Source organism: Botryllus schlosseri, chromosome 10, assembly GCF_051294905.1.
Source record: "Botryllus schlosseri isolate E-star chromosome 10, Bs_hap1, whole genome shotgun sequence".
NCBI classification, from domain to species: domain Eukaryota; kingdom Metazoa; phylum Chordata; class Ascidiacea; order Stolidobranchia; family Styelidae; genus Botryllus; species Botryllus schlosseri.
This window is the reverse complement of record NC_137245.1, coordinates 4,570,765-4,597,384: the sequence shown is the minus strand read 5'-3', so window position 1 is coordinate 4,597,384 and position 26,620 is coordinate 4,570,765. Positions and strand designations below refer to the sequence as shown.

Here is a 26,620-nt window from a genome sequence, read left to right as displayed (position 1 = left end):
AAGCACGCGTGACGATAGCAATACCCAAATAGTTCTACTGATACACTCTTAGCGAAAAGAGTGGTTATACACACCACAAAAGGTGGTACACGAAAACAGAACTTACGTAACCCTGCCGGTGTGAATGACCAGAATCCACCCCATTCCTTGCGGTGTATATCGGATATTCCACCCTAGCCATTAGAATTGATTGGGGCGGAATTTCAATATATAAACCCCACTTGAAATCCTGCATCTTCTTCCAAATGGCACGCTATTGCAAATAAACTTTCTTTCTTGCATATATTCGATATCAATTGAACCATAATAACATAAAATGGAAACATATTTCATGAAATAACAAAAACAGAGATCCCAGCGACTGAGAACAAAAAATAAACTGAAAATACTGCTCCAAGAACATTGCCCATGTAGTATTGGGAAGTCGCCTCCTCCAGGTTTCCGCAAAACACTCTTGTACGGCGAAGGCTGAGTCACTATCTTCAGAAAGAAATTGTGGCATCATCCTGAAATCAAAATGCATATTCACAACCCAAATAACAGGCACATATGCTAACATGCATTACTTAATGAAAGACCACAAAAATAGAAGCCATTACAAAGTATATACATTTTCACAAAGTACTTACAAAAAATCAGATGTTACACTTGCTAAGGAATTGCAGCACAGACTGTGGTCCGATACGGTGAACTTACCGCTATAGGAAACATGTTCACACACGATCACTGTATGTGTGGGCAATTGGGCTTCGACAAGATGGAAATTTATGGATAGTTTTCATGCAAACCGCATGTAACAGGCAGATGTGGACAACTAGAAAACGTTCCCTTTTTCGATATTGGATTGGAATTATATCACAACTACAAGTTTTTTTTTCGAATTAGAGTAGAATTAATATTTGAGCTACACAGTTGGAAATTAGATCAAAATTATAATTCTTGCTAACAGTTTTTTTTTTCAAATTACATTAGAATTAGAATTACTGAAATCGTCAATAGTTGAATCAATCAAATTCCGTTATCATCAAATCATAGTTCATCTTATGAGCATGAGAAGAGCAAATGTCTACTGTACAGTAGGGGTGTTCAAAAATGACTTTTTCTTTCAAATCTACTGGCTACTTAATAAAATTGTTAGGTTACCTAATTGAAGCCTGCACACCAAAGTTGGTTTGATTCCAACCAGTAGCCGCATTGCTACAGGAGAGGAATTTTTTTTATTTATTATATGAAAATGAATGAAAAAAGATTTGAAATTTTCTGTTCACCCCATTAAATTGTTAGGTTGTCTATAGCAACAATGCTCAACCGATTTGGCTCAATTCCAACCACTGGAAGCGGAGTTATTGCCGTCGCAAAATTTTGGATTTGAATAAAAGAGTATTTACGGTGAACGATTCTTAATCATTTATGACTGTTGTGCCCACCGTATATGCTATTTTATTCAAATCCAAATTTTTCGAAAAAATAACTCCGCTTCGGCTGGCTTGATTTGAGCAAAATTTGGTGGGCATCGTTTCTATAGATAACCTTACAATTTCATGGGTGAACAGTAAATTTTGAATTTTTTTACTAATTTTCAAATAATAAATGAAATAACTTTCTTCTCCTGTAGCAATGCGGCTACTGGTTGGAATTGAACCAAATTTGGTGTTTAGGCTTCAATTCCATAACCGAACAATTTTACCAAGTAGCCAGAAGAGAATAAAGATTCATTTTAACACCCCTACTGTACAACAAGCTTGGCTTGTTTCGCACTATACAGTTCTCCTGTAGCATTTCCAGGAAAACCAGACATTAGCTTAAAATTAAAATTAGACCATAGACAGATTTCATACATTCGATTAGAATTGGAATTAGAGCATAGAAACATTTCACAAATTAGAATAGCCTCAATTAGGATAATTAGACAACTAGAATATCCATAGTTGTCCAAGTCTGGCAACACCGCCTATATCAGAAATAACTGAATATATTTTTGAAGATTCTTTCTGTTAGTAGTGTCATACGCCATTAGTAATTTTATATTAGTCGCGAAGATTCATATCGCAACTTTCAAAGTAGAATCCTCTGAAAATCTGCGTGCCATACTTGACTATTTTTCCAACATTTCGTATTCTACTTCCACTTGGCGTAGTTTTGACTTGTATTGGGAACTGTTGCATCTACTTGTAATCGCGTATAAATTGAAGTTGGTATTTCTACATCGACTTGAGTAGCAACGCTGGTAACTTTGACCATCTCTACTTTGGTTTACTTCATAGATGCGACTACGAAAGTTGACATCAGGTGTCATTACCAAAGTTGTCATACCTGCTGGCTTGATAACGAGTCTTTCAGTTTTCGCAGCATACCTCTAAACTCGGTTAGTTCCTATGATATAATCATGCTCTTGCAGCATGCAGTCTTTTAGCAGCATCCTGAAATTACAAGAAAATCAGAGAAAGAGATGCATGGACTTGATTTAAATTTGACTACTTGGTATTAATGCAAAACACGAAACGTTTTCTACTTGGGCAATATTGACTTTCAGAATGGATTCAAAGCGACCGCAGATACAGTTGTGATTAGAAAACCTTGACTTGCCTTATACATGGAAATCAGCAAATTAGCTGGATGCTAATGATTACCTTGCAATATGTGCTGTTTGACAACGATCCATCACTGTTCCGCAGCATACGGTTTTATGGTTCTATGCGACGTCGACTTGGTTGAAATGCCATGACACGATCTTGTATAGTAGCATCCTAAAATTGAAATAATAACCATGAGGCATAAACGTTTAGTTGACAATTTGGATTGGATTCCAAACTCATCTGATATGTGCACTATGGGTCTCCAAAAATGGATTTTTTCCTCAAATCGTACTGGCTACTTGATAAAATTGTAAGGTTACCTAATTTAAGCCTGCACACCAAATTTGGTTCGATTGCAACCAGTAGCCGCATTGCTACAGGAGAAGAAAGTTTTTTTATTTATTATATGAAAATGAATAAAAAAAGATTTGAATTTTTCTGTTCACCCCATTAAATTGTTAGGTTGTCTATAGAAACAATGCTCAGCCGATTTGGCTCAATTCCAACTAGTGGAAGCGGAGTTATTGCCGTTAAAAATATTGGATTTTAATATAATAGTATTTTTACGGTGACCCATTCTTTAATCATCTATTACAGTTGTGCCCACCATAAATACTATTGTATTCAAATCCAAATTTTTCGACATCAGTAACTCCGCTCCGGCTGGTTTGAATTGTGGCAAATTTGGTGGGCATCGTTTATAGACAACCTAACAATTTCATGGGTGAACAGAAAATTTTTAATGTTAAAAATACTTTCTTCTCCAGTAGCAATACGGCTGCTGGTTGGAATCAAACCAAATTTAGTGTGAAGCTTCAATTAGGTAACCTAACAATTTTATCAAGTAACGAGTAGAATTTGAGAATAAAAAGTCATTTTTGAACACCCCTACTGCACCGCAAGCTTGGCTCGTTTCGCACTATACAGTTCTCCTGTAGCCTTTTCAGGAAACCCAGACATTAGATTAGAATTAAAATGACCGTAGACCATAGAAAGATTTCATAAATTCGATTAGAATTAGAATTAGAGCATAGAAACATTTCACAAATTAGAATAGCTTCAATTAGTATAATTAGACAACTAGAATATCTAGTTGTCCAAGTCTAGCAACACCACCTGTACCAGGAATAACTGAATATATTTTTGAAGATTGTTCCAATTAGTAGTGTCATATGCCAATAGTAATTTTATATTAGTCGCAAAGATTCATATTGCAATTTTCAAAGTACAAACTTCCGAAAAACTACTTACCATACTTGACTATTTTTCCAACATTTCGTATTCTACTTCCACTTGACGTAGTTTTGACTTGTATTGGGGAACTGTTGCATCTACTTGTAATCGAGTATAAATTGACGTGGTATTTCTACTTACACTTGAGTAGCAACGCTGGTAACTTTGACCATCTCTGCTTTGGTTTACCTCATATATGCCACCTCGAAAGTTGACATCAGGTGTCGTTAACAAAGTTGTAATACCTGCTGGCTTGATAACGAGTCTTTCAGTTGTCGCAGCATACTCCTAAACTCGGTTAGTTCTTGTGATATAATCTTGCTCTTGCAGCAAGCAGTCTTCAAGCAGCATCCTAAAATTTGAAAAATAATCAGAAAAAGAGATGCATGGACTTGATTTAAATTTGACTACTTGGTATTAATCCAAAACACAAAGCGTTTTCTAGTTGGGCAATATTGACTTTCAGAATGGATTCAAAGTGACCGCAGATACAGGTCTGATTAGGAAACCTTGACTTGCCTTAGTCCAGTGGTTCCCAACCTTTTTCGACCCATTGCCCCCTTTTCAAGGTCAACACCGATCATCGCCCCTAAAATTTTGTGTACCGAAAATTGGGCATACAAACTGTAATCACCGGCGGGTTGACTATAAAAAAGGTTAAATTTTCGGCTCGATGTCTAATTTGACACACTTTTGTAACTGAATTTCCGTGGGTTGACTAAAAAAAAAGGCCAGCCGTTTTGACGCGTCATCGCCCCCCTATCGCCCTCTTCGCTATTTTCGCCCCCCGTCGGCCCTTTTGTCCATTTTCGCCCCCTGTCGCCCTCTTCGTTATTTTTGCTCCCCCCGACCGCCAAATCGCCTCCTGGGGAGCGATATCGCCTACGTTGGGAACCACTGCCTTAGCCTTTACATGGAAATTTGCAAATTAGCTGAATGATAATGATTACCTTGGAATATAAGTTGTTTGATAACGATCCTTTACTGTTTCGCAGCATACGCTTCTACCGTCAAATGTGACGTCGGTTTGGTTGAAATTCCCTGATATAAGCTTGTATAGCAGCAACCTAAAATTGAAAAAATAACCATGAGGCATACGCTAAACGTTTAGTTGACAATTTGGATTGGATTCGAAAGGCCCAAGACATCCGAAATGTGTACTGATGTTGTAGCCTTGACTTGATAAGCGAGTTAAAGTACAATTTTGTAACTCTCCTACGCATAGTATATTACTCACCAACAACATATTTGATTTCACATTCACAGAGTAAGAGTCCGCTACTAACAGCAATCAGTCTTTGAATCTAACAAAAAGCAGATTTGTGCATATGCACAGTCGTATGTATGTCATATCATGAGTCAAGAAGTGCATATATTATGATTTGTTTATATTGATCGCAAGGACAGTTTGATAAACTTTGGCAAGGCTATGTCTGCCTCTTCATATTGGTCAAAACATTGAAGACCCAGCTAATCCGTGCATTGTTGCACACCGAGTTGACCGCAGTAGCGCGCATTGCTACTCAAGCAATAGATGCCAATTTCTACTCAATGACAAGCATATAGAAGTGGCTATGTCAAATCCATTTCAAGCTGCTTCAAATTAAAATAAATATATGAACAGAGCTGCTGCCACTGGGGTCACTGCAAAATATGTTCAATGAGGTAAGCCTATTCCTAGTCAAGTCTCTCAAATTGATAGTGATAGCAATATAGCATCGTCATATTTTCATCCATGTCATAATATCATTAACATTTACTGGCCCCAATTTACGGGGATCGAAAGCTTTCATCAAATGTCCATTGCTCACCTCAGATACCATTGCTTCATATGCTTCAGCCCTTTGCTGTTTGTATGTTACACTTGATTTCTCATGAGGAGAAATCGATAATTTCATTCTTCAAGAGCCCCAAATTTGCGATCTTTGCCCATGCAAGTCTGAAGTAGAATAGATAATATGTTTACCTTCCTACCATAACATAACATAATAAATAATGAGTATATAGCTCAAGTGATAATAATGACAGGGTGATAGTGATAGGCCTATAAACATAACTCTGCATAGTCAGTGGTAGGCTACCCTTTACACTTAAACAGGTCGTGATGTGCTTTGGTGATCAATATAACGACAACCGAGTCGATTTTTTTTTCAATGCACTTACAAACGATGTCGCTCAAACCCAAGTTACCGTAGTTTATAATCATAGCTAATGCTGGACCTGTCAACAGCATCTCCATTAGAGCCATTGAGCTACTGTGTCTTGGAGATTGGTATCTGTACCGGTGATACAACAATTGGCGCTTGTGCATGGAAGACCGTAACTCGTACTTTTTAAAGGAAAAAGAGGGCCTAGTCCATAGGTGTAAGTGAAATTTTCACCGATTTATCTGGTGTCATGGGGCGCACTATAGCCTATGACGACAGCGTGATGCAAATGATCGCATGATCGAAGGCTTCATATGATTCATATTTCCGACTGTTAATCACCGAGCATATGGATATTTTTTCCCAAGAGCTTCCGTCATTTATAGAAGCAATCCCCCGAATATTAGCCACTTCGGGATTACGTCAATTTTCACTTTGCAAATCTAAATTATGTTGCTAACAGATTGCAGCATTATGCCACACACCTTAGATTCAATGCATATTTATTCTTATATACAATAATATGACTTTCAGAGACTTATCTTCCGTTATTCGCTACATACAATCTCAAGGCTTCCTCTAATATATCCGTACAAAGGTACAATAAATCACCTTATTCCATTAATTATAATGATACACAGTGATTGACTCCTGGCTCAAAATAACTTATAGATCGGGAATTGACTATATAATCCCAATTCGAGCATTAATTAATTGCGATTTCAAAAGTACGGCCCTCGGTCGATTTCCAGTTTGTCTTCACGTTTAGTAGTGAATTAAATATATCGACGATACATTCCTATCAATTCACCCTTTAATCTGGGTGTATAGAGCATTTGCGAGTTACGTCATTTTATAGCAAATCGCATTACGTTTATAGCGATCCTATTCAGACGTTTGTCCTATCGCATGACCCACCTAGACGGCCATCACTCTCCCCCCACTTTTTTAAAAGGGTAGGTTGTTTTATATAATTCACTAATACACTACGCATTTTATTAACTGTGAAACTCTGGTTATTGGCTTCATCGCTGCATTCAGTTGTTCTATCCCTCTCAAATTATAAGGTGAACAGAACACACGAATCGAGGGATCGATTCATCTTTTAGTTCTATTTTACATGGATACTTCATGGCTTGTTTCCCCCGCAAATGCCCGACAAGATCTTCCAATTCTGTGGCAAACGGCTCATACACCGCTCTCCATATTTTCTCTTCTATAATAGCATTAGCGTTATCATTAAGGTCGGGCGGTTGGACGGGTGCTTTTGACAGCAATACGGATTGCTTACGAAGTCCGTCCAATTCTAATTTAACGTATCCGATTCATTTTGCAATACATATTCCGTTATTGGACCATCGAATACCTTTCGCGGAAATATTTTGGCCTTTTATTTGTCGTTAAAAACGAGGCAAATAAATCTCCACTATGAGATTTTTGATGTTTCGGTACGCCTACGTCAACATCCACTTCGGGGCCTATTAGATCGAAAAGATCTTGCGTCCTGAAACTTTTCGACCCGTCGCACTCACATTTTACACCCAATGTGACCAAATTCCGTGCCTGCACTTCACCACTATTTTCAGCGCAAACCCTAACGGCGCTGTCGATATTATATTGGCACGGGTGCGACTTAACAATTTCTAACGACCTAACATTCGAAACAGCCTCGCGATTGCTGTTTTTCACGTTATCTCCTTGTTTGGCCAAAGTTTTTATTTCCCGCCCTTCACCATCATATTCTATTACGGCATGTGTCAACAATGAACACGGAACACCTATTTCGGACTGAGCCGGCTCGTGACTGGCAATTGACGGGCTCTTTAACACCGTATCAATTGAAGGCGGCGGTATAACCTTGTCTATCCAATGATATCCAATAATATTTAACGGGACATTACCACACGCAAAAGGAATTGAAACCCCATCAATTTCTATACATATCAATGACTCTACCAGTGACGATCAACCTATACCTAATATTGTCGATGTAGCCAATTACCCGCGTATAAAGCTAATTTCCTCTACGATCGGCTAATTATATGCCAAAACTTCAATTTTGTAGCTTAGTCAAATCATAGCTGTCCAATCGGGAAATAGTCTACTATTCCAGAGTACTACTCAAATAGTTTTTTTTATACATGCAGACATTAGAACGTTGTCTCTACTTCTACTTGAGTATCAACGCTGACTGCTTTGACCAGCGTAAAATTTATTTCCTCTATCTAATCAAGTTATCCGGGCAAACTAAATAGAATCGAAGATAATAATTGTTGATGCGCCTTTATATCGACTTCATGGTCATCAGCAGTGGACAATGTAGGCCTACGAGATTTTCTAAAATACTATCAGCAACTGTATCGACATGTAACATGTATCGGAAAACAGCTATCATGCACCAAATAATCAGCCTATTACTGGGTGATATCAATATTGTTTCTTTCGCAGTAGTAAATTGTTTTTTATCGATCATTTTTGGACGCTGAGAAGGTAATAATACCTGTGGCACCTTCTCTCGATCGAGGGGCGTACAGAAAGTTCCTTGTACAATGTGAGGATTTGCGTTCTCATTGAGCGACACTCTGTCTGTCATTGACCATGGTGTTGGATGATTTCCAGATTCCTACTTCATATCTTCTGTGACTCCGGGCGACGATTGAAGGGACCCACACTTCGGAAGAGGTGTCATTGGTTCGACTTTTGCCGGCGTCGGCATTTCTAACAGATTTGAAACCAGGTCTATAGTTTCACTCCTAGCCACTCCAGATTTTGCTTGGCTCCTTAAGACTGGTTCAAGCGAATCGGCAGTATTTTTGGTACTCACTTTCCGGACGGTAGTCAAATAATTTCTCGCTTGTTTGACGTCTCTTCTGGCTTTTTTGAATAGTTTTGCCGTCTTATGTAAAATAGACGTCACCTTTTTCACGAATTTTGCTTGATGCTGGACACGTGCTGTCACCTGACCTTTATTAGCCCGAGTCGTTAGCTGTAGTTGTTGAGTGGTCGTCATCAGTTGGGTGTTTTTGCGAAGGATGCGAGTGTCCTCTTTACGTTTTCGTAGCCAAAATAACTTCATGATTGATTACCGCTCACCTCCCCACTCTTCAGAAATATGTGAAAGTCCACTCTCTTCTGAAGACGAATATTCTAGAAGCAACAATGATTACCAGGCGCCTTGAATTACAATTCCGTCGGGTGCCTCCATATGTGTTATTGGAAATATCTTGCCTCCAATCTGTGTTAGTAGGAAGATATTGTTTTTGCCTGGTTCTTTTGCTTGTAATTCAATTTGGTAGATCACTGTTGCAGGTGGTGCAGCCTTCGAAGTGTCTTGAACTTTCAATGACCTTAGGGTCCAGTCTTAGCTAGCATATCTGTACGTACTTGACCTTGGTACCTTAATACAGCCAAATACTCCAATCAGACGTCACACCTAAATAGTGATGTTACCATAGCAACAATACATTCATAAAATGCATCCAACTGTTACTAAAGTTTTCTAAAATCGTGCAATTCAACACATATGCGATTAAGACCATATCTCAACAGCAATTCCACGTATCCTATACTCTATTTCATGTATTCAATTGACCCAGGGCCAAAGCATTATGGTAAAGGGCTCGTTACATCTTCATATTATCGTATAAGGCTGATCAAGGTTTTTTGTGTATTTGTATAATCTCGAGTATACTAGGGTGTTACTTATCTAATTTTATGACAGTACGCCCAAGCCACTTGACTTGGTTTTGTAACCGTCCAACCTCACTCAAGTGTAGGGGTCCTAGTTGCTGTTGCGTGAACTAGTTACAACGAATACTTTATTAACTCACACAAAACCACACAATTTCCAATATACGTTGATCCCAAAATTGCAATAAATACTTACACATATATATGTAATCAATCACTTTACTTCTATAGGATTGGGCTTGACTTTATTAACCGTTTTTCTAGGGTGACGCAATATGTGGATATAATATGACGCATAATATATAATATACATACAGTACATATATTGCCAATTCACTGTAACGCCTTTTCACTATGAAAGTTCGAGCCATCATTATAAAGCAACTTAATATTTACATGTATTGCGCATAACAAATGAAGAAAAGCCGGAAATCGCCACTATATGCTAAACCTTCGCATTCGATTCAGACACCTATGTTACGCATAACAAGCGTGTCATATTCGGGTTGTAGGGTGGTTTTCACTAAACACCTACCTATCGGTAGCAAGTTGACCGAAAAGATCACCTAATTTTGCTAATGACCTTCTTCAAGATTAGTTATCTGCCTACGACCCTATAGCCTATACCAAGGGTGGGCAAACTTTTGTGCTCGCGGGCCGCATTCAACATCTGAATTCATTCGCGGGCCGCACTAAATAGAATTTGGATTATAAACCAAATCGCAATATAGTGAGGACATGGAGACAATATATGTGCTTATTTAAAACAATCCAATTATTGCTTTGATGATATCGTACACGCGTCAGAAACATATAGTGGCGAGATTTCATAGGCTGGCGGACCTCAATAACCAATTTCTCAAAACTATAGAGATGAAAGTCGGTTGGCCCGATTCCTAGAACAGGATTTAAATATAAATCTGTGAGCAGCGATCTGTTCATAGATTTAGTAATTCAACCTTCGGCTCAGTTCCAGGACACACAATGCTGACAGCATCATATAACCATGTTAGCTTCAAACACGCTTCTACTATGTAGCCTACTTGATACTAAATACATATCAATACCTATGAATAGGATATAAATCGCGCGGAGCGCGAAAATTTTTTCCAGTTGAGCTCAGCTTCGCGCCCTTCTTCAGATGCTTTCACGCCTCCAAGGGGGGTTTGAAAACTATGGTGCGTCTTAGAATTATCATGGTGAAATATATAATAAGAAAAAGTTAGTCAAGTCCCTGCATCAATTCGATTTTTAGTACGCATTTTATCAAAATTTTTGAAATGTTTCTTTAGACTCTCGCGGGCCGCACAGAACGGCGTGGCGGGCCGCATGCGGCCCGCGGGCCGTAGTTTGCCCACCCCTGGCCTATACACTCTGTCGTAATTATTTTCTGGGCTACAATATTGACACTATTTCCAGAGAATATTAGATAATGTTTCCTTATAATGATTATTGGTGGGTAATCACACCTCTGTTGTTTAGCAACAACATATGTGTCATGAAAAGCGTCTTATGGGCCGCCGTGGCAGTTAGTTTCAACTTCAATGAAAGCTGTACGGAATACATAAACAACAATCCATAATCTATACGGCTATCGCCGGCTAGATGTCATCCTCATTTTCAAAGACATGCTTGTTCCTATATCGATATTACGAATGTTCAACTAATCCAGTAAAGCATACGAGCATTTACAGTTCAAACATCGAATTGCGCCATACACTTTTCAATTACTGTGCCTCATCTCCAATCTAATCTTTGGAGTGCAAAATAAGTAAATAAAGAAATGCGAAATACAATGCATTACAGGCTTTAGTTACATTAAAATTAGTATTTCACCATATAGCCAAATATACGATTCATAAGCGTTTACAAATTGCGAATAATGATACAGGACGAGTGGCCACTATTGCTTGACACAAATTGACACTATATTGCTTTAAAAGGGTCATATAAAGACACCATAAAACAGAGTCTAATAACTCGGTTCACAAGCATTATGTTATTTCGATATCTCAGCTCAACGTGGATTTTTCCTAACAAAATGACATTCAAACATTAATACAATGCGTCAAGACTGCTTACTACAACTATACACTTTTGGTAAATATTATTTTCGATTAGCCCATATCTAGATACTCGATCCTTATCCATTATGAGCTCCTAGTACTATAAAGACATATTTTATTCATTTCTGAATTATGCTCAATTTCAAATCTTCCACTTTTTACTACATTCTGACACTAGTCAACAACATCTTTACAATTAATACAACTAATCTTGCTCGCGTGATGCTTCTACTGGCAAAATACGGTTCATTTGTTCTCATTACATTTGCATTTTAAGATCCGACTATATACTTCTTATATCCGCTAACACTATCCTATTTCTCGAATCCAAAAACGTCTGGAATCACCGTCCTGTTTAGATCCACGCTAATACAATAATGACGGCGACTAACGTATTATCCTATATTTAATGTGTGACGATCAACATCTGGCCATATGTCCAAGCTTCCGGTATTTAAATTCAGCTTACTTCCTCATCGCATTACTCGGCCATTTAACTTGGTGATGTGTTTTCTAGTTTATGATGTCATCAACCTCATCCTAATTTCACTATTGGTTTTAACAAACAAAAAAGATTCATATAAACCTTGTTGCATCGTTATTCAACATTTTGAACAGTCCGTAGATTTTGATAATAATCCGTGATATCTCAAAACATACACAACAGTCCGTATTTTAAATAGCGCCAGGTAGCCATAGTTGTTATGCATTCATCAGCGTACCCAAACCCTAGAATTACGGGTCCCCAATTGATGATCGTTTGGTTGTAATAACTGTAATGCCACGGTTTTTCCCGCTTCTATACCGACTCGTTTATCAATCCTTTTCCTAACTGTGTCACATTATAGTTCGCCTCAAACATATTTACATATTATATATCGGTATTTGCAAGAATTTACATAACTTCACGGGGCATAATTTTATGGAACTACTATAGTAGTATTATTACCTTTATTTCCCATTTTTGCCTTAAAAGCAAACAGGTTGTTGTAATTTCTACTCGGTAAAAAGCAGTGTGCCCATTAATGATTTTCCGTTTATGATACGGTAGATTTTGCTTAAGCTCCGGGACGGACCTTACGGTGCTCGCTGCACTTTCACCCAACAATTTATGTGAATTCAATGTATCGTCACTACCGGTACGTTTAAAATTCCAACTTGCTACATATAGTTCTGTTCAGTACTACTGCAACACTGAGTAACAGGAATCGGATCTGTACTGGAAACGCAACGGAACAAATGTTCTTTACTACAATAGTACCGATACGAAATGTAACTCACCATCCAGATATTTTCAATCTCGAAAGAGGCTTTCTTCACAGATTCACGACAACTAATACCGTCAGTCGATAGCCAGTCTGGTCTCTTAAGCGCGGAAGTGCGGCATATAACGAAACATTTTACATAGCTGTAGCGAACCATAGCAGCAGCTGTTCAGGGTGACGACGGTTTGTATATTCCATTATGATGTGACAATTGACTCACTGATGTAATACCTATATTGAAGTTAAGGATCTCCGGAATATTTGTATGTATACTATAATTGATTTATGGGAAATATGGATTTGATAGCTGTGAAGCTGCAGATTGCATCATAATAAGCTTCAAAAAGTCTTGCAGTACTAGATTTATCTTCATAGATCGAACCATTGATACGATCCGAAAGCTGTATGCGAATTGTCGGCTAGGCTTAGTGTGCAATTCATAAAGCTACCAAATAGTGAATAACACATCAATATAGATATGAAAACACCCAGGAAACTTTGCCCAATTTAGTCCCTCTTTCGCCCAATTGAATGATTGTTCCGTGACGTAACCTGGTGTTCCATTCTAATTTGAATTCATGTTACGCCCATATTGCGTACTGCTCATATAAGTTTGTGGCTGAAATTCAACTCCTTCTAGTATTACCAGCTCTAAATACCCTTAACCTGCATTATATTGTGGTTATACACTAATGCTGTGCGGAATAGGCCCGATATATTTTGTACATATAGCCTACGTACAATGTACAATTGTGCATTTGACGTGACATGAAAGAAATTATAAACCAGTATCGTGACAACTTCATAATGTGTGGTATTTTGCCACACACTTGAGATACATCGTTCACACTATAGTAGACAGGGTGAAATTACAGCCAAAGTACGAGTACCGCAGTGCACGATAAATGTGAATTACAATATGATATTGCGGACTTAGCTATTATTCATTCATGTCAATGTAGCACACGAACTTTTACAACGAATGCTTATTTGTCACTGACGCTGAAACTATATGCGTAGGCGAATTTACTTGATCGAGCCGGGTTGAATCCATAAAAACTGAACAATGGAACATTGCCTAAGCCTACCCAAGAAGCCTGAAAGACATGGACAACAATAAAGTGGGCAAAAACACGCATTTTCGGTGGATAATTCAACCCCAAAGAGAATATGTCCTACACGACTTACAGTTAGACACAGCAGAGAAGTTCTCGAGTGCCCATACAATGATCAGTACAGTGATTCGACTGAATTTTTAACAAGAATGCAGACTTGCCGCACCCCTGCCTGCTTAACCAGGCTTCTGACCGACACAGACTTAAAACTTCAACAGTCAAGTTTTGTGGAAGCGGCTAGCGCGGATTGAATCCCAAACTTCATATTTGTCTGACAAAAGGTGTAATCTTTAACAATTGACCCCAAATGCCAATGCTTGGGGTGTATATCTTATGGTATGTGTGTGTAGGGGTGTATTCGGCTCATTTCCACCAATAGCTCAGGTGTAAATGACAAATTTAGTACCCAATAGGTGTCATGACCCGAAACACACCCTATGCTAGGGTGTGAATTGTGAAAACTCTCCATTTTCGTTTACAGTGTAGGGGCAGCCAACCGCAGTTCAATTATAGTTCCAACAAACCGGGATAATAACCGCAGTGGCGGGCAATTCGTGAAGTGATGTTATTCGATCAAGTTTACTTCCGAATTCGTCGCCGGTAACAGAACGTTGCGTTCTGAGCCGAGCCTACATTTTAACAATAGTGCCGACACGCAGTCAAACAATCGCAATGTGGATGTCTATTGTTTGAAATTCAAATTTGTAAACGTGAACATCACTTCCAAAGGAATTCATTTCTCCGTCGAGATTAGGAAGACGACGAGTATTGAAAACTGCATTGTTATACAGACGCCGTCATGTCTGCTCTTCTCTGCGTTAAATCAACGCAGTGTGCTAAACGCAATGTTCTGTGCAACTTTCATGGCATGCTATATGTATGTCGAGTAAAGCGAATTCGTGGTGGATATTGATTGCAGGCATGACAGCAATTTTGTTTGTCAAATGTACTGTACAAACTTCGCATCCAGTCCGTTTTTGATTATTGATCGTTTGCTACAGACTAGAATTATTTAGCACATAATTTCAAAACTTTGGAAGAAACCTCTTGCTGCACACTTGCGAAACGTAAAAGGCCCACTAGTGTGCCGCGGCATACAGGTTAAGAACCATTCGACCACGCTGACTACGCATAGGTTGATATTCCATGACCACCGAGAAGAATATAATTTATATTTTCGCAATCAGTACCGCGGTAGCTGTCGATTGATATTAGTTTCATCAAATTTTGCCCTCGGCAAGCCATGCGAAAATTACTGTCAAATTGCTTCTAGCGAGATGTAAACTGTGACGTAGATGAATTCCACTGAATGGTGAGATTTGCTTCTGCCCACACCATATAGGACACTTGGTGTTACTGAAGAATAAATAGCAGATTTATAGTTTTACTTTCGTCAACCTTTTTGGTTATCCAATGAAACAATCATGAAAGTTGCTGCAAGTTTTAAAAAAATTTTAAACGACTTTTATGGTGATACAATTAATGATATTAACTTGATAAGTGTTTTAGACTGGAGTTGGCTGACCCCGCGCGACGCGACTGTCAAATTACCAGTCAAAATCCTCTGCCAACGCGGCTTCAGACAGGAAAGCAAGAACGCGATATTAGTTTCAATCACAATTCTGACGTAATGCAGTGGTGTTCAAACGAGTTAGAGCCTCACGGCTGGTCGCCTTATAAGTCCATGCGCATTCGAATTACCATATCAGTAAAGGTAAACTGCTGTTATTTGTACATATGAAATTACTCTATATTTTTCGTTCCAGGCATGATATCCAGAAAATTATTACAAATTTGCAACGATAATACCAAGAAATTGACGGCTATTGATATCATTGACGACTTCAGATTCGAGAGCCTTGACCAACCCGACTTCGAAGTTTACCCCCAAATACGAGAAATCGACGTGGAAGATTATTACAAAGGTCGCATCAGCATTCAACGATCTCAACTGACAAAGGAAGTTGGGTTTTTCCGCCAAGAGGAAATTGGATCCGAAATTATCGGCATCGATGACTTGGTGGCGTCTATATGGCAAAAAGAAAAAGCAGTTGGAGTAACCGCTATAGTGGCATCTGCTGGATCTGGAAAATCCACACTCACACGCAGAATAGCAAGACAAGCTCTAGGCATGACTGCAGGAGACAATATAAGCGATCAAAAAATGGTGCATTACATTGAATTGAAGGATATCGAAGAGGTGACTCAGCTTAAACCGTCCAAATTTCTCTTCGGCGGGCTGTATCAAAACGAAGAGGAAGAAGATCAGGCATTCCAATGGCTAGATAACAACCAGTCTGAGGCAATATTAATATTTGATGGGCTTGATCAAGCAAGATGGGAAGTTGATGAGAAAAGTGTCCGAAAAATGAGAAAGCACGAAAAAGCAAGCTTATGGACAGTCATGTACAACATTCTATCCCGCAATATCCTCCGAGACGTGAAAGTGTACATTGCTTCACGCGAGTTCAAGGTTTCGGAGTTACCGGCGATGGCGCGACCCGAAACCATCATTACACTGAATGGTCTCACTTTGGAAGATGCGCATAGGCTATTTGCGTTTTTACTAAAAGAGAAAGGCGAGGAACTCTGGCAGAAAATTGAGTCTATGTCACCAAGACTGATGAATTTAGTCTCTGTACCAGTCTTCTTGATTTTAACAGCAGTTGTGATGGGAAGGGATCCGGACAAACCTCCCCCGAACACGATTGCAGAACTATACAATAGAATTGTATCAGCTCTCCGAGGCGTCGACAACATTCGAAATCGGGAACAAATTTTATCGATCGTCCATAAACTGAAGGCATTAGCATTTCAAGGCATGAAAGATGGAAGGGTGGTGTTCAAAGAGGTCGACTTGAAACAATTTGGATTGTCAACAGAGGAAGTCCAAGATTTAATGACGAAAGTTCCTGGGAGCAATCTACTCAGCCGGCATTTGATGCAAGGAGATTTCACATTCTTTTTCTGTCATCAAAGCCTTCAAGAATATCTGGCAGCGATCTTTATAACGGAAATGGAGCCCATCGATTTCTCTCGCTTCGATGAAGAACATCTCCATGATGAGCGATGGTCTGTCGTGCGACGATTCGTGGCAGGCGTTGTTTTCACGAAACCACGGAATGATCTTAATAGAGGTCGGACATAATTCATTAACCTTGTTTGGGTATATTTGAAATTCCCCTACGGCGACATTTAACCCTTTTGAAATCGGGTCAGTTTTCGCGAAACTGACCATCACTTTTCAAATTCATACCGTGACCTCACCGAGACTCGAATCTGGTCTGTTCCAGTTTAAAAGTGGGCGGAGTATAGCCCTTTACCGTTTCCGCCATCGATCGGCACCCCATGACATGTCTAGTTTTTTTTATAGGACTAAATAAACAAAATATTTCTCTAAAAAATCTCTCTCTCTATCTCATTTTCCAATGCATTCCCCCAGGATGGCGTCAGAGAATGATGCTTCAGTGCGTAGCCGCCGTTGCCAGGTTTCGAACAAGCCGTCAACCATGGCCGTTAACCGCGCGGCTCTCCAGATATCGGAAAATCCAAAATACATGAAAAATTTACATATGGGCGTGGTCAGTGAGTGGTCATAATGGTCAAGGTCAAGATAAATACCAAATCGGACCCCTAACGTCCAGTTTATTGCCTGAAACAACGCAGAATACTTTCTGTTGTCATACCCAACCATTTGCATCCATAGTAAACCAGTTTATGACTCATATTCCGTCACAAACTTGGACTTGAACTTGAATCTGTTCTTGAAAATCACCGAAGCGTGACCACAATTACCAAACCCCACCAGAAAACATCCAACAACAAGGTTTGATGTTTGAAACGGTGAAAAATTACACAGAATACTGTACAAGTCCACTTCCAATGTTCTGGCAGAATTGCTGACTATATTCCCCACTCGGAAAATATCTGGAAATTTTGCGTGATAACCACTTTTTTATGCGTGCGTATTTTCGGCCGAACACCTCATGTAAGATCGTCGGTACGCGAAAATTGACATGTCTTATACCTTCGAATTAGGTATCATATAAATCAGAAGATTGTTAGCTTTTCGTACAGACCAATATGAGTCCTCTAGGACAGTGCTCTTCAACCGGGGTGGTCGTACACCCTAGGGCAGGGGTGGGCAAACTTTTGAGCTCGCGGGCCGCATTCAACATCTGGATCCATTCGCGGGCCGCACTGTATAAAATTGGGATTGTAAACCAAAACACAATATTGGTATTTGATTATATAGCGAGGACATGGAGATAATCTATATGCCTATTTAAAAAATAACCACACATTGCTTTGACGAAATCGTACACGCGTCAGAAACAGTGGCGAGACTTTATAGGCTGTTGTCGACCTCGAAAACCAATTTGTCAAAACTATAGGGATGAAAGTCGGTTTTCCCGATTCTTAGAAAAGGGATTAGAGGGGGTGTTTCCGAGATTTAGGGCAAGTTATAAATGATGATCCATCTCCTGGTGGGCTAATTGCTGTTAGTCACTTTGTTGCATGCTGTTATTTCTTGACCTCCCACCAGATTGTCGGTATAGTGAGGATCACACGATTCCGAGTTGGTATTTCTATATGAGGCGCATGATTTTCTTCTGCTTTTCGCATCTGTACTGTGGGGCTCTGATGGCAAAGAGCGCTACTATATTAAAATCGAAAAAGAAAGTGAAATTGAATCGCATGCAGCGAGAAGAAAATTTCAAGACTAATTAAAATCTTTCAAGAAATCGGGAGTCGATTCGTAAATTCAAATTGCATGTCGACGGCCGCCAACACATAGGCCAGGCCTACTAATTGAATTGCGTGTCCACGGCCGCACAAATTTCATTCTACGGCCACAGGTTGGCCACCCCTGTTTTACGCATACAGAGAACGAATCTACCTAATACACTCGCGAATCTCTTTCTTCAAGCACAGCACTATAATTAATAAACGTTGCTGGAGTGGCCAATCTGAAATCACACTCGTGATCCGTATTATATTAATCCCGTTTATGATATCTGTGATATTTACCAGTTCAAACCTTTCAAAATGCGTGGGCCTTGAGGTCGGTCTGTCGCGCCAGAAATTATACATAAAAAATATTATAGGAAGTATTTACCTTAGAATTAACATACGTGGTAAAATATATTTAAAAAAAGTTTAATTAAGTTCCTGTAGATTTTTAGTACGCATTTCATCAATATTTTTAATAAGTTTCTTGAGACTCTCGCGGGCCGCACAAAACGGTGTGGCGGGCCGCATGCGGCCCGCGGGCCGTAGTTTGCCCACCCCTGCCCTAGGGTGTACCAGAATTCGCAAAGGGTGTACCAGTCGGATGGGGTGAACAGGGGTGTACCAGATCCAAATTACAATGAGCCGATGGCTAGTTATCACAAATGCCAGTTTATAGGTCAGTACAGACAGGTTGACGCACAGGTTAAGGAGCAATATGGTACAATGTTATCTCAAGTGTAATACTGTACACCGCTTGATTGTGATGTCATAAGCAAATATTTCTTCTATTCATTTAGCCGTCGGCAATAGACCAATGGTTCCGTTTGGTGTTGTAAAGTATGCAGTTAACAAACATGTGTTCAGCTAGTCATTAGTATTTTATTGATTTGTGAGGAAATCGCCGCGATAGCTCAGACTTTTGGAATCCGTGTTTCCTACCCGACGGCTAATAAATACCGCAATGCACATAAATGAAGTGACGTAGCTAGCCAGGGTCGAAACAGCTTCCATATTGAAATCGAAACCCTTTTGTTTTAAAATGCCGATTGTATGTCCAATCTTTCGCCATACATTTGCAATTTAGTATTTTGTTATAAGTGATGTAAATTAGCGACAATAGACTGTGTATAGCGGCATACGATCTGAGGTTACTGACATCTCTTGCAGCCCATGTGCTACTATCGACTATGTGCGGTGTGTGGCAGGCCTGATGCGCAGTAGGCTGGTGCGCCTGCTATCATCGCTGATCTGAATTACCGCTTCTGCAGCAGTAGCTTTAACTACTCTCCACCCAATACTGTTACATTTAGGTTGAATATCGTTCGTTATATCATGCTGTTTTTGCTCTGACACGAAATAAATTCCAATTTGCGTAGGGTTACCATACGTCCTCTTTTAAGAGGATTTGTCCTCTTTTTTGACTTTTTTTAAAGTGTCCTCGGAGGACGCCCTTTTGTCTTCTTTTTTTTCGAGATTTTGTCCTCTTTTTTGAAAATTTATGTCAGATTTAGAGCAAATTGATATGCCATAAATCAGCACATAAGTGACGCTCCGGCTGGTATTTCGGAGTGAAAAACTGTGATTTTAGCTCTGAGTGAAAAGTTGACCTTTTTTTAGTCATCCACCTGGCAGTGCGGAGAGAAAAACGATATTTTGAGCTCTGAGCGGAAAGATTACCTTTTTTTATAGTCAATTGATCACCAAGTGGGAAAAATTCACCGGTTTTTTAGAATTCGTCTCCGGTTTCGCAAGTCTCAAATCTCTGAAAAAGTGTCCTCTTTTTAGATTTCCAAAATATGGTAAGCCTAAATTTGCGTGGAGGGCTGCCTAACTGGCTGCGAATAGACTCTGTGACCAAATACTATTTTATTCAAATCCAATTTTTTTGACGGCAATACCTCCGTTTTTACTGGTCGGAATTGAAGCAAATTTGAAGAACATAGTTTTTATAGACAACCTAGTACTTTCATGGGGTGAACAGAAAAATTCAAATTTTTCGGTATTTATTTTTGTATAGTAAATAGAACTTTCCTCTCCCGTAGCAAGGTGGCTACTAGTTGGAATTGAACCAAATTTGGGGTGTAGGCTTAAGTTAGGTAACCTAACAATTTTATCAAGTAGCCCGTACGATTTGAGAAAAATAGTCATGTTTGAAGACCCCTTATGAACAGGGGTGTACGAGTTTTGAGCAAACCTTAAAAGGGTGTACCACGTCGAAAAAGGTTGAAGAGCACTGCTCTAGGACGTATACTAACCAAGATATGACCAGATGAAGTTGGCCGAAGCCACCAGAGGCCCCAGATTTCAAAAGGGTTAATGGATTCGTGGTTCGAAACCACTGGAGTTGACTCCTAACCAGGGCCGTAACTGCCGCACCCCAAACCCCCCAATTGGGGGGGCCGAGCTCGAAGGGGGTCCAAAATTATTTCGTGAATTAGCATAAATTATAGAGTATTTTTTGAAAATTTAAGCAACTTTATCAAAAATTTTTCGCGCTGCGCGCGATTTCAACTTGCCAAGTATCTTGCATATTGGGTACTCTTCCCACAAGAAAAAATTCGCAAGATTTATAGAAATGGCCATATCAGCGTTGGCTATTACCTCGCCACGACACACCAAGACATATAAAGTTTTAGGCCATGTAACATGCGACTGCAAGAAATGTGGCAGAACGATCGGTAGCGAGAAACCCTTGGCCGAAAAGGACTGCCCTTATATGCTGACCGAAAACTTCGTTATATAAACAAAATACATGTGGGTTTAATAGTCCATAGGCGCCAACTGACTGACACCTAAATATTCCTGTCTTGGCAATCTGAACCTCACAAGACAAATACCAGCCCGCAGGGGAAACTTATATGCCAGTGAAGAAATACCAATTTGAAATCGTGTGATCTTTTAGTTTAGTAGGTTTGGGCGATTGTATATTTTTGACATGGCAAACAGGAGGTCACGAAATAACATCATGTAACGAAGTCATACCAACGGGTCCACCTTCCCCAAGATGTCTAATTCTTATTTACGGGCTCTACATTTTCCAAGACAACACCTGACTCAGCTCTACCGGTAACTCTGATTACGTGAGCAACTGAGCATAGAGGACAAGAAATTGATAGCAATATATATGCAATTCCCGATCTTGTTGACCGATTTTATCATGAATTATCGAAAATTTTCGCGCTTCGCGCTGGCTTACTAAGCGGTACGTCAATAATTTCGTGGCAAAAGTGTACAACGTGGTGGCGGCCTGGCGGGTCGGTTTGTCACCCTATGGCAGCCCAAGACTCCAGTTTTTTGGGGCCCGACGAAGTGCTGTTCCGTTCCTGCCAACGGGTATACAATACACCCGGAGATGTTTATTTATTATTGAGGGGTTCTACCCTTTCAAACACACCTCACTCTGCTCTACCGGTAAACCTGATTACGTAAGAAGAGAAAGGATAAAAATTGATAACAATATATATGCAATTCCCGGTCATATTGCCCGATTCAGTCATGAATCATAGAAATTTTTCGCGCTTCGCGCGTTTAGGCGACAAAAACTGTTTCACCCAACGGACAGCGAATAAAGATGATAAGCAGCGGTAAACAACGTACAGCCTGAGGGGGGTCTGGGGGGCGTAGCCCCCCAGAAGTTAGGTTTATCACCCTATGAGGGGCCCAGGACCAACGTTTTAGGGGGGGCTGACGAAGTGCTGTTACGGCCCTGCTCCTAACCCCTTACTAGGTGTTAGAGAGGCCATCCAGTCCGCAAATGGGATATAGGTAAAATAGCATGGAACAAAATTCGTCCCTCTTTCATAGTCGGCAGTTCATGAATCAATAAAATACAGAATACGAAATGCCCGTTGAGTTTAAAAACTATATTGAAACACTGGCAAGTGGCAACAGGTTCAAAAATCTCGTTGCCCCTAAAAATCGTTTACGAGGCGATCTGAGTGGATCAATATTCCGGCGTGGAAATTGTATATTCATATTTTAATTGGTGATTTATGGCAGTGGTTCTCAACCGCTGGTCCGCGAACCGGTGCCGGTCTGCGACGACTTTTCTGCCGATCCGCGAGGTATATTTGGATTTCATACCCTAATTTCTTGATGCAAGTTGTTGAAGACTTGCCCAATGGTTACATAATAAAACGTTTATTTTTTAAACTGATGCAGAACTTCGTGAGGTAAGATGAGGCCCGGAAACATTGATCGATTTGGCTTTAAGTCCGAACTGTCTCCGGTGAATCGCCAAACCGCGCAATTCGTACGATCATTCGTTTTCGAATCATTAATTTTGTGGATGACCAGGCATCTCTGTTGCCGACCAGGCATCTCTGTTGCGAGGTGTTTTCGTGTGACGCATATGTTACTCGTGGTAGGCGATGCGTCTACACTGAAAAAAATCTGGTAGATTTACTGGGAAATCACTGTAAATTTTGCAACTAATTACCAGTCGCAGCCGATAACTGTGAGTAGCTTGTAATTTTACATTTTGATATGTAATATTACCTCAATTTAGCTGTAAAGTCAAGTTACCAGAATTTCTTCGCAAAATTACTGGCAGTTACTCGTTCCTGCAGTTTATCAGGCTATTGGCAAAATTGATTAGCTTGAAAATCGCTGCGGCCAATGTTATACGTGGAACTGAATGTTACTGATATCATTTGATTTAACCTGATTCAACCACGTTCGCGAGACTGAGGTCTATCATACGGAAATTGTTGGCCCTAGTACCAATTTCAGTAAAGTACATACCAGGGTAAAAGAAACAACTATAACAATCGTAGCTAATGTGGTACACCATAGCCACTATATTATAATATAAGGCTATGGCTATATGGCCTGACTCGTTGGTTACCACGGATAGGACTGATAAGTTAAAATATCAGTTTAGGATGTATAATATTGTTCGGGAAACTAGAAATATCAGCACCGCATGCTCAGTTGACCATTTATTAATGGCGGACATGGCGATCTGTCATAGGTTACAGTAGGTTAGGGTTACGCGTTAACTGCTTTTTCTGAGATTCGTAGTAAACAACCAACGCACAACTGTGACATCACAAGCAGCGTCTGGTTAAGTAAGTACAGTAAGTAGTGAACATCGCGTGGAATATATATCAATTTATACGAGATTGGATGGAAAAGAAAGGGACTATATGTAATGATAAATGTTTCTGTATGAAAAAATACGACCTAAATCAAACATTATAACGTGGCCAGTAAATAATATTGGTGGCATGTCAGCGGATGAATACCACTCATTTTGAAATCGTTCGAGTGTCGTATCGTCGTCTGGCCATTATTGAGATTTGAGCAAGGGTGAAGCGCCAATATGGAATCGGTGCTCGCTAAATGTACCGGGATTCCAACCCGGGTGGAGCGAAGCTTGCTGTGCTTGAAAAAAGTGGATCGTTGAAGAATTCTAGGAATGCTGAATGGGATACGCATCGTAAAAGGTACAGTACTACATAGTATTTGTTACCGTGAATATCTACGACTGTGCACACCACCGGGATGACTTTGATCTCATTATTGAAATATTTCATTCGCCGCATTCTCTGTTCTATTTTGGGATATTAGTCGACTTACATAGTGACATGTGACACCACATACTCCGCCACAGTGGAGTTGAAACTGTTGGCTTGTTCATGTAATTTCCGGGCCATAGCATAGAGATGTTTCCATCCACTGCTGGATTTGTTTGGCACACATGCCACCTCAAATGAGGAATCTTTTGCTTCAATACATTAGATCAGTGGTTCTCAACCTGGGGGGCGTGAGAAATTGACTAAGTCTGTCTGAATTCTGACTAAACATGTGTTTCACAACCATTTTCAGAAGACGATTGTTGAAGAAGAAACTTATTTCGTATTCAAGACAGCTCGCCAAATTCAAACTCCAGCAGTCGCACTCAACTTCATTTGAGCAAATTTTTGATATTCTTTGAAGATTTGGAGCAATCAATTCCCACTTGTAAGTCATTCATTACTTCATAGATTTGGCAGTAGCCTAAAGCTCAGTGCGCTGGGTAGCTGTTGGTAACAGCTGGCGAACTGCACTGCTTAAGACAGACTTAGATGCAATATAGGTTGCTATGCGGCGGCTATGCCCTGGAATGCGGCCTTAGGCTACCTAAGTAATTGAAATGTGACCGTGATTAGCAAAAAGGTTGCCTATCTCTGTATTAGATGATGTACTCTTTTTGACGTGACGATAAGTGCAGGGGGGCGCAAACTTTTTGGCCATCGCCGAGGGTGGCGCATGTCCAAAAAGGTTGAGAACCGCTGCATTAGATAAAGTAAGTCGTGAATCTCTGCTGTATCCTGTAAAAGCCGGAGCCATCATCACACAATGTACCAATACAGGTACTTCAAAAATTGTTATTTTTTTGTTAGCCTATTTGTCTTGGTAGTTATTGTAATGTCATGTCTAGGTTAGGAACTTTGCTTAATATAGAGACTTACGCATGAGTTCTTTTTAGTGGAACAGCAAGATACTAGTCACACAGAAGGAATGAAGACGAGAAAAAGAAACAATTGGAAGTTTATCCGGCGGTGGAATTAATTCACCTTTTCTTGGGACCACTTGTGCTATATTTGCATTCCTCCTAAAGAAGAATTAGACCTCCAGCAGCAATACTTTTTCATCGTGAATCATGAATGAATCTACAGTTGTCCCAATGTCATTTTTAGAGCGTGAAGAAACTTTTGCGGTATTTTGGCATCGCGTTGCTTTGGGATAGGTATGGATGTACGTGAATTTAGAAGCCGGCATGTAATCTGATTTACAAAGGACAGCATGTAGGGTTGTAGGTACTAGGTAGGCGGTAAAATTACATTCTCGCTCGTAAATGTACAGGAGAGAATGTAGATTGAATATACCAGAGGTGACTGTAACATTACAGTCTGGCGTGTAAAGCTAGATTACCGGACGGGTGTAAGTTGAATTTACATTGAGTGACGGTAATATCATATTACTGCCAAGTGGCTGGCCACCCTGCTTCCAGACATTTCGCGGTAAATTTTTTTTTGTGTGTAGTAGTAGTGGGAAAATGGCAAGATAGCTTGACAAGGTGCTTGGTCCTACTCCAAACCGCTTCATCTCTGGATATTGTCGTAGAGTATAATATTATTCGAGTTGGGGTGGTCGGTTATAATCTACGGCATTCTGCGCGAAATTAGTCCATCTTCCACTTGGCAAGTCAATTTTACCTCGACTCAGCAGACACTACCGTAAAATCACACGAATACCAACATGATATCCATAGCTTGAAATTTTGCTGTAAATCAAAAAAAAGTGAAATATTTTCTGGGCCAATTCATTCAAATGGAAAATATTATTCGCGGTACGCACGATTTTATGTTGATAAGCATATCGATTTGTAATATAGGTATCATCAGAAATGCCGTTAAAAAATAAACAGAGGTTACGAGAAATCATACTGAAAGCACGTGTAGTGCGATCGCTAAAAAGGTAATGAAACACTGCTATTGCTATGGCACAATATTTATTATATTTAAGTTGTTATTGTTAAGGTGTTCCAATATTCGAAGGAAAATTCAGCGATGATTTAATTTTACTTCGGCATGAACAATAGTTATCAGGAATATACCTGAAACCAGGGCTTTGGAGCAGCCGTAAATTTAAACTGCTCCAGCTCCGGCTCCGGAGCTCTAATCTATCATACATTAGCTCCGGCCCCAGCTCCGGAGCCGCATTATTACCACTGCTCCGGCTCCAGCTCCGGCTCCGGCTATGAAATTATCGAAAGGTCCTGTCTATATCAGGGGTGGCCAACCCGCG

The 26,620-nt window shown here is 39.9% G+C and overlaps 1 long non-coding RNA gene across 2 annotated transcripts in view; it reads left to right on the top strand.

The window, feature by feature from the left end:
* LOC145448463 (uncharacterized) overlaps window positions 1-25,502 on the top strand; it is a 45,628-nt gene extending 20,126 nt beyond the window's left edge. Inside the window, exons 2-4 of one of the 2 annotated variants that reach the window (XR_013917924.1) lie at window positions 23,682-24,273; window positions 24,656-24,790; window positions 25,299-25,502. This is a non-coding gene — a long non-coding RNA (uncharacterized LOC145448463). Of the gene's footprint in view, window positions 1-23,206; window positions 24,274-24,655; window positions 24,791-25,298 lie in introns of those variants that run through there. The other variant, XR_013917923.1, reaches the window with a different exon arrangement.
* Window positions 25,503-26,620: the final 1,118 nt, after the last annotated feature.